Source organism: Sapajus apella, unplaced genomic scaffold (genome assembly GCF_009761245.1).
Source record: "Sapajus apella isolate SASKATOON/1434 unplaced genomic scaffold, GSC_monkey_1.0 scaffold31, whole genome shotgun sequence".
Taxonomy (NCBI): Eukaryota; Metazoa; Chordata; class Mammalia; order Primates; family Cebidae; genus Sapajus; species Sapajus apella.
Genome location: NW_022436971.1, coordinates 14267529 through 14277007, shown reverse-complemented (window position 1 = coordinate 14277007; position 9479 = coordinate 14267529). Strand labels below are relative to the sequence as shown.

At 47.9% G+C, this 9479-nt stretch overlaps 1 pseudogene; it reads left to right on the top strand.

Annotated features, from left to right (window-relative positions):
* Nucleotides 1–744, top strand: part of LOC116561921 — a 1012-nt pseudogene extending 268 nt beyond the window's left edge.
* The last annotated feature ends 8735 nt before the right edge of the window (nucleotides 745–9479 follow it).

The window sequence follows — 9479 nt, the reverse complement described above, 5'->3', positions numbered from 1 at the left end:
TTTTTTTTTTTTTTTTTTTTTTTTTTTTTTTGAGGTGGAGTTTCGCTCTTGTTACCCAGGCTGGAGTGCAATGGCACGATCTCGGCTCACCGCAACCTCCGCCTCCTGGGTTCAGGCAATTCTCCTGCCTCAGCCTCCTGAGTAGCTGGGATTACAGGCACGTGCCACCATGCCCAGCTAATTTTTTGTATTTTTAGTAGAGACGGGGTTTCACCATGTTGACCAGGATGGTCTCGATCTCTTGACCTCGTGATCCACCCGCCTCGGCCTCCCAAAGTGCTGGGATTACAGGCGTGAGCCACCGCGCCCGGCCCAGGACTTGGTTTTAAGGGTTCCTGCTTTCACAGAATTATTCCCAGGTTTATGTGTCAAGGTGGTGACTTTATGCACAATAATGGCGCTGGAGACAAGTCCATCTGTGGGGAGAAAATTTGGTGATGAGAACTTCATCCTGAAGCATACAGTTCCTGGCATCTTGTCCATGGTCAATGCTGGATCCAACACAAATGGTTCTCAGGTTTGCATCTGCACTGCCGAGACTGAGTGGTTGGATGGCGAGCATGGGGTCTTTGGCACGGTGAAAGAAGGTGTGAATATTTTGGAGCCATGAAACGCTTTGGGTCCAGGAATGGCAAGACCAGCAAGAAGATCGCCATTGCTGACTGTGGGCAACTTGAATAAGTTTGACCTGTGTTTTATCTTAACCACCAGACCCCTCCTTCTGTAGCTCAGGAGAGCACCCCATATTAGTCCATTTACGCAGGGCTGATAAAGACATACCTGAAACTAGGAACAAAAAGAGGTTTAATTGGACTGACAGTTCCACATGGCTGGGGAAGCCTCAGAATCATGGCAGGAGGCAAAAGGCTCTTCTTACATGGTGGTGGCAAGAAAAAAATAAAGAAGCAGCAAAAGTGGAAATCCCTGATAAAACCGTCAGATCTCGTGAGACTTACTCACTATCATGAGAACAGCACGGAAAAGACCAGCCCCCATGATTCAGTCACCTCCCCGGATCCCTCCCACAACACATGGGAATTCTGGGAGATACAGCTAAAGCTGAGGTTTGAATGGGGACACAGACAAAGGATAGCAGCCCCTCCACCGCATTTGCTCGCCGTATCCTATCATCTTTGTGCTCTCACTGCCCTTCCCTTTGGGTTCCATGTTTTCCTCATTCCCTTCCATGCCTAGTTGGATTGCAGAGTTAAGTTGATGATTATGAAATAAAAACGAAATAACAGCAACAAAAATTCAGCAGAGCGTGGAAACAGAAAACATTCCTCCAGGCAGAACGAGGCCAGAAGTGGAAAAGTAGGAGGTAAATAAAAGGAGAAATAAGTGACGCCTGGGAAACGACACACAGGTGGTTAGGAAGAGGGTGGGGGCAGCCAGCGGAAAACACATCGGGGAAGGCCCAGGACCTGTGCTGACTTGCAATGTGGTGTCAAAGGAGCTGCCACGGTGCCGTCCTCCAGGACTCACTGTAGTTGCAAATGTTAACATAGGACACCGTCGAAGGGCTTTCTGGCTGCACCACCCTGTGATACTGTCGCCCTACGTAGGCAGGCAGGTGGGAGGGAACCTTGCAGCAGTCATGGGCAAAATGGGGTGGAACTTGCGACACAGCAGAGAGAAAGCAAGCCAGTTTGGTGGATATTTCACTAACCCACAGGCCACCATTTGTAATTAGGTGGTTTATCATCATGATTAATTAAAAACTAACAAAGCATGCAAAGAAGAAAACTATAGTTAAAGTGATTAATCATTGGAATACAGGGATACACCTGGTTTCCATAAAAGCCCGCCTGATTGCGAGATCAGGAACCACTTTAAACTTCCCAGTGGCACTCTGATGGCCACGGTTGCCTTTGTCATATTCCATTTGCCTTAAACAAGTTGGAGCCTCCAAGAAGTGAACACAGAGGAGGCCAGTCCACCAAAAGTCAGAGCTGTCAGGCTGGGAGGGATGGGCTGGTCAAGGTCCCATCTCCGAACATGCAGTGAGCAGTGGAGATGAGGGCACTTGCAGTGGAGTCAGAGAAACATGGTTCCAGGCCAGTCTGTCCCTTTTTACCTGTGTGGCCTCCGGCAAATTAATTCACCTCTGTCAGGATTCTGGTGAGGAACAAGTAAGAGAAGGCTCAGACAGCATTCAGCCTACTGAAAGGTACTCTAGAAAGGCTGGCTCCTTCTCACCTGGCAGAAGCTGATAGGATTCTAGCCATTATTTCTTTCATTCATTCATTTTCTCATTTATGTGTTCAACAAAGATATTAATATCCTGGGAATACAGCAGAGAACAACAGAGAAATAATCCCTGTTGGCCATTATTAGACGTATGATCTAATGGAGGGGACAGATATTAAACAGCCACTTGGCTGTGTGACCCTGGGCAAGTCATGAACTATGCTGAACTCTACCTCGCTACTGGTAAAAGCTACACCACAGAGTTAATTTCTGCATTAAAGTAAGTTTTCTTAAGATCGTATGTGAAGGGGCCACACAAACATAGATCCGCGGGCGCACTTCCAAAATCTTCTGTAACCTGCGACCGCCCCCAGCTTGGGTTTGGGCATGGAAAGGGACAGGAAGGGAGGCATCAGGATGACCTCCAGGTCCCACTAAGCTCCATTAGTGAAGTAACAAGATTAATTATTGTATCTAAATGCTGTAAATTTATTTTAAGGTAAATAAATGTGGATGAGTTAAGAAAAACACACACACACGGAAGCAAGTGGTAGGTTAGTCTGCATTGATTCTTTTGCCCTTTTCCAGAAAGAGGAACGAAGGGAGGGAGGAAGGAAGAAAGGAAGGGAGGAAGGGAGGGAGGGAGGGAGAGAAGGGAGGGATGGAAAGAAAAAGAAGAGAAGGGAAGGGAAAAGGAAGGAAGGAAAGAAGGAGGGAAGGAAGGAAGGAAGGAAGGAAGGAAGGAAGGAAGGAAGGAGGGAAGGAGGGAGGGAAGGAAGGCTATTAATGTGCAACTACTACTATTCAGATGCTGAATGCCAATGACCACTGTCTTCAGGTCTTTGGATTCTTTGACATTCGCACGGACAGTGTTTAAACAGGGACTGGGTTGTTACACACACAGTCATTGTTTTTTGTGGCCCAGCAGGTTCTACAAGGGAAGGCCCTTCAAACCTCAACATCGATCAGCCAGTGCAGAGGTGGTGGCGGCCTCGTGTTTGAAGGAAAGTGGTAAACTTTCCCTTTATCAGCTCTGCCACAACCCTCAAAGAAATAGCCCTGAGACTCTGCAGGCCACATGCGAGCTGAGAGCTCGGAAGAACTCAGTAGAGAAGAGATACTGTGGAAGTCAGCCCCAAAGCTTCGTGCTGTTGGAAGTAATGGGGATTTTCAGAGCATCAGAGGCATCAGCCCTCACATAGAATCCTCACTCTCACTCCAAGACAAGGAAGTGAATTAGTGATGAGTGCAGGAGCACTCGCTTCTGGCGCCTCCAAGAATGAAAGTTGGCTCTCATGGCTTCCTCTGTGACCCTATCCTCAGCATAAGGTAGAGTAGTATTTAGTGGACTGATTGATTGATTGATTGATTGAGGCAGAGTTTCCCTCTTGTCACTCAGGCTGGAGTGCAATGGCTCAATCTCGGCTCACCACAACCTCCACCTTCTAGGCTCAGTGATTCTCCTGCCTCAACCTCCTGAGTAGCTGGTATTACAGGTATGCGTCACCACATCCAGCTAATTTTTGTATTTTTAGTAGAGACAGGGTTTCACTTTGTTGGCCAGGCTGGTCTCAAACTCCCCACCTCAGGTGATCTACCCACCTCGCCCTCCCAAAGTGCTGGGATTACAGGTGTGAGCCACCGGGCCTCTTAGTGGACCTATTTTTTAATCAACAAAACCTTCTGAACACCTACCATGCATCAAGGACAAAGACTGGCACTAAGGGGAATGCTGAGATCAGAAAGGCAAGGTCTGAACTTTGTGATCAGGGGAGGGAAATGAGACATATGCACAGAGGCCAGCCAGGAGTGAGTTCGTGCTCAGTATATTTATAGCCTGAACAAAAGATTGGCTGAATGAATGAACAGAAGCACATAAGCACAAGCAAGCCACGTGGTACAGAAGAAAGAACACAGGATTGTGGCATCCCAGCTCCCCCACTTCGAGCTGTGTATGAGGCTGGAGAGTTCTGCTGGCTTCTAGATCCACTGTCCACCCTGCTCTGCGCCCCAGGGGCTGACCTCTATGGACTGCCCACTCTGGGTTCTCTGGGTTCTGCCTTCTGGTTGAGCACTGCCTAAAGGGAGAGTTGGAAAGAGACTGGGGGTGAGGACAGGGTTTTGACCCCCTAAATCCCTGGAAAGAGATTGGGGGTGAGGACAGGGTTTTGCCCCTCTAAATCCCTGGAAAGAGATTGGGGGTGAGGACAGGGTTTTGCCCCCCTAAATCCCTGAAAGATGGGAGTGAGGACAGGGTTTTGCCCCCCTAAATCACTGAAAGAGATTGGAGGTGAGGACAGGGTTTTGCCCCTCTAAATCCCTGGAAAGAGACTGGGGGTGAGGACAGGGTTTTGCCCCCCTAAATCCCTGAAAGAGATGGGAGTGAGGACAGGGTTTTGCCCCCCTAAATCACTGAAAGAGATTGGGGGTGAGGACAGGGTTTTGCCCCTCTAAATCCCTGGAAAGAGATTGGGGGTGAGGACAGGGTTTTGCCCCTCTAAATCCCTGGAAAGAGATTGGGGGTGAGGACAGGGTTTTGCCCCTCTAAATCCCTAAAAGAGATTGGGAGTGAGGACAGGGTTTCGCCCCCCTAAATCCCTGAAAGAGATTGGAGGTGAGGACAGGGTTTCACCCCATTAATCCCTGGAAAGAGATTGGGGTGAGGACAGGGTTTTGCCCCCCTAAATCCCTGGAAAGAGGTTGGGGGTGAGGACAGGGTTTCTTCCCCTCTGCCCCTGCTCGACCTCTGGCAGCAGCCCTGCACCTCAATCGCTACTGCTCCAGGGGCTGCGTCCTTTTCCTCACTGGGCCTTGGGGAGGTTATTCCTCCCTCTGCCCTCCTGACCTCAGCTTCTCACTGTCACTGATGTCTCAGTGCCTTAAGATTTCTTGTCTTCCTTTAATTCTGTCTATACCTCTGGAAAGCACTCCCTTATGGAAGCCACCTGTGTTAGTTCCATTTCCTGCAGACACCCAACTCATTCGGTAAATTAGAGGAAGTCATAGAACTTTTCACAGTCGGATTCCTCGACTATGAAATGGAAATAATAGCAATACTTAGGATCTAGCACAGTTCAGTGCCCGGATGCTGGCCCTCATACATGTTGGCTGCTGGAATGAATGAATACATGAATGAATTAATGGCTAAGAGGAGTAATGACGATGTTAACATACAAGGTGTGAAAATACGGGTTTTTGTAACTCTTACAAGTGGCAAATGAATGTAATAGCATTAACCATCTTGATATTGTACACTGGGCATGGGTCTGGAATCAGGAAAACTGACCCTATTTGTTGATTGTGTGATTTTGGGCAGATTATTTTCCCATTCTGTACATCTGTTTTCTCCCCTATAAAACAAGAGTTGGAGGTAATAACCCGTAAGAACCCATGCATCAGCCGGATGCGGTGGCTCACGTCTATAACCCCAGCACTTTGGGAGGCTGAGGCAGGTGGATCGCTTGAAGTCAGGAGTTTTACAACCAGCCTGGCCAACATGGTGAAACCCCATCTCTACTAAAAATACAAAAATTAGCCAGGCATGGTGGCGGGTGCCTGTAATCCCAGCTACTTGGGAGCCTGAGGTGTGAGAATCACTTGAACCCAGGAGATGGAGGTTGCAGTGAGCCGAGATCGTGCCACTACCCTCCAGCCTGGGCAACAGAATGAGACTCTATCCCCCACCCCCACCAAAAAAAGGACGCATCTGTCTTGGCCATACTATCAAGTACTAAGTATTCAAGAGAACAGTACACTAATTTGAGTTGGAGAAGCCAAGGAAGGCCTCAGGGAAGAAGTAGGAGCATGAAGAATAGAATAGTAACAGAACAGCAGAAGGGTCTCCTAGGTGGACAATGCTGGAGCTGGAGAAAGGTGGGAGAGGCCTGCCATGCTGGTCACCACAGAGGACATCTGGCTGGATCAGAAGTTGGCCATGGGGACATAAGGAGAAAAGGCTGGGGACATAGGTTAGGGACACATACAAAAGGCCTTGACCACAAGGCCAAGAAACTCAAAGAACTTGCAAAGCAAAGGGTTCTGACCTCCTCAAGGCCCCAAAGCTAGCGCAGAGCTAGGCTTGAGGTTTCCTCTGCTCAGCCGCGAGTTGATCAGGATCTCTCTCTTCAACTTCTGACGGCAGCTGCCTTCTCCCTTTCCTGATTCCTTTCTTTGAAGGTCACCTGTCAAATGAGAGATGAGGGAAAATTTATTGGGTGAGGAAACCATTTGGTAAGGGATATTTTTGGCACCACATGCCCTTGGCAAAGGACTTGTTCCTGTCATTATTCTCCTTGTGTTTTAAAATCTGTTAGTTTGCTGTAAAGTCAAAGGCGAGATCATCAAAAGTAAATGATTGGATTTTTTTTTTAATTACTGAAAAAAGGTCTGAATCCAGAAAAAATTTGGGTCTTGAGCAAGAATATTAACTGGAGGGTCCTGGACATTAAGTAAAAAGAGTATTTGAAAACAAATGATAAAAATTAACAATGAGAAAAATAGGCCGAGCGCGGCGTCTCATGCCTGTAATCCCAGCACTTTGGGAGGCTGAGGCAGGTGGATCACAAGGTCAGGAGTTCAAGATCAGCCTGGCCAACATGGTAAAACCCCGTCTCCACTAAAAATACAAAAATTAGCTGGGTGAGGTGGCAGGCATCTGTAATCCCAGCTGCTTGGGAGACTGAGGCAGGAGAATCACTTGAGTCTGAGGGGCGGATTCAATCTGGGGGGGTGGAAGTTACAGTGAGCAGAGATCATGCCACTGCACTCCAGCCTGAGTAACAGAGTGAGACTTCATCTCAGAAAAAAAAAAGAGAGAGAGAGAGAGAGAAATAATGCAAAGCTACTGTAAGACACATGGAGTTTCTGGAAAAATGTATCAAGCTGTGTGAATTTAGGCATCTCCCCTCCCTCAGTTTCCTCATATGTCAAATAAAGGAGTTAGACCCAAGGGTCAGATCTAGAAGACTGTCCTGCCCCAACGGGGCCTGTGGCTCCCATTTCGCCACTCTTTTTCCCTCTGTTGAGAACAGCATTCCTGGGAGGGCACTTGCATCACTTTGGTTTCGGCTCCTCTGATCTCTGTCCTGTGTGGCCTCTCGGAGTGCAGGGGCTGGAGAACTGAGGCAGCTGCTCAGCTCTGGCACTTTGTCCAGCTGTGGCCAGAAATGAAAGGATTCAGAGCCAGCCTGCAATAAAGCTGGGCCTCTGAGTAGAGGTCATCCAGACATGTACCAGCCTCACTGCCACTGCCGGGGACAGACCTCGCCAGACCTCTCACAGATGCTCGTGGGGAGAGCCCCTAAGCACTTGTCCAGCCTCCAGTCCACACCTCCAGGCTCCTCCAGTGGTCATTCCAAGATGCTAACACGTGGTTTGTGTTATTCTCCAGCTGAGAAGTGTTGGTGACGTTCCCGTGTTGAGCTACAGCAGTGTGTCCCTAAGAGACAACCGTTCTGAGAGACACTCAGCTGCAGGAACACAGGTGTGGTCACTGGAGTTTGGAGCAGCAGCTTCTCCGTCTCTCTTTCCCTGGCTGTCTTGCGATGCACCAAGTCCAGCAGGAAAGAAGCCTGTTTAGCCTCATCAAACTCGGCATATTTCCAAAATATAATCAACCCGAGGAGTTTTTATTTTTTTGGTTTAGTAATCCAAGAAATGTCCCACACAACTACAGTTTCCAGTATTATGCCTTGGAAAACATGGCTCTCTGGGGGATATACTTCATTTGTTCTTGTTGTGTTTTTGTTTTTAGTTTTTTTTTGAGACAGAATTTTGCTCTGTCACCCAGGCTGGAGTACAGTGTGCAATCTCAACTCACTGCAACCTCTGCCTACCAGGTTCCAGAGATTCTCCTGCCTCAGCCTCCCAGGTAGCTGGGAGTACAGGCATGTGCCGCCATGCCTGGCTAATTTTTATATTTTTAGTAGAGATGGGGTTTCACCATATTGACTAGGCTGGTCTTGAACTTGTGACCTCAGTTGATCGCCTGCCTCGGCCTCCCAAAGTGCTGGGTTTACAGACATGAGCCACTGCGCCTGGCCAAATCCTCTGGCGTTTAGATAAGACTTGCCTCAGTCTGGACCCGGTAACTCTTGGCCCATTTCTCACCACCCCCCTGTACGCCCTACATTCCAGCTCCATTGAATGATGAGTTGGTAGTTGATGATTTGTGTGAGTGAGAATGCTGCAAAAATATAAACCTGGAGAAAGAAAAAGAAAAAAAAAGGAAAAGGAAAACGGACCATTAAGCAAGCACATCCCCCGAAGGATCCTGGGCTTCCCTCAAAAGGACTAGAAGAGTCAAGGGATACTAATTATTAGCTCACTTTTTTCTTTTTTAGTCAATAAACTAGGCATTTCCCTCCTTTCAGACCTTTCCCCTTGCTGTTTCCTCAGTCTATAAATTTCCCTCCTTTCTTTTTCTTTTTTTTTCTTCTTCTTTTGAGCTGGAGTCTAGCTCTGTCGCCAGGCTGGAGTGCAGTGACTCAATCTTGGCTTGCTGCAATCTCCACCTTCCCGGTTCAAGTGATTCTCTTGCCTTAGCGTCCCAAATAGCTGGGATTACAGGTGCGTGCCATCACGCTCAGCTAATTTTTAGTAGAGATGGAGTTTCACCATGTGGGCTAGGATGGTCTAGATCTCCTGACCTCATGATCTGCCCGCCTTGGCCTCCCAGAGTGCTGGGACTACAGGTGTGAGCCCCCTCACCCGGCCTCCCTCCTTTCTTTACTTATGAAAAGCATACTCATCTTTCAAAGCTTTACTTAGACGTCACCTCTGCTGTGGGCCCACCCCAAATTCCATGTGAGAGTGTGTTACTCATTACTCTGTGCTCTTATAGCACTTCCCGTGGGCTTTTATTAGAGTCTTTTCATTCTCCTCTTCCTGATATGCCTAAAATAGCTATGAATTATTTGCATCCTCTGTACCACTATTAGGTTGTAGGCAAGTGGCATACTGGTTAAAAAATAAATAAAGAGGCTGGGCATGGTGGCTCACTCCTGTAATCCCAGCACTTTGGGAGGCTGAATCGGGTGGATCACTTGAGGTTGAGAGTTCAAGACCAGCCTGGCCAACATGGAGAAACATCATCTCTACTAAAAATACAAAATTAGTCGAGAATGGTGGTGCATGCCTATAATCCCAGCTACTCGGGAGGCTGAGGCAGGAGAATTGCTTAAACCTGGGAAGCGGAGGTGGCAGTGAGCCGAGATCATGCCATTGCACTCCAGCCTGGCAACAAGAGTGAAACTCTGTCTCAAAAAATAAAATAAAATAAAATAAAATAA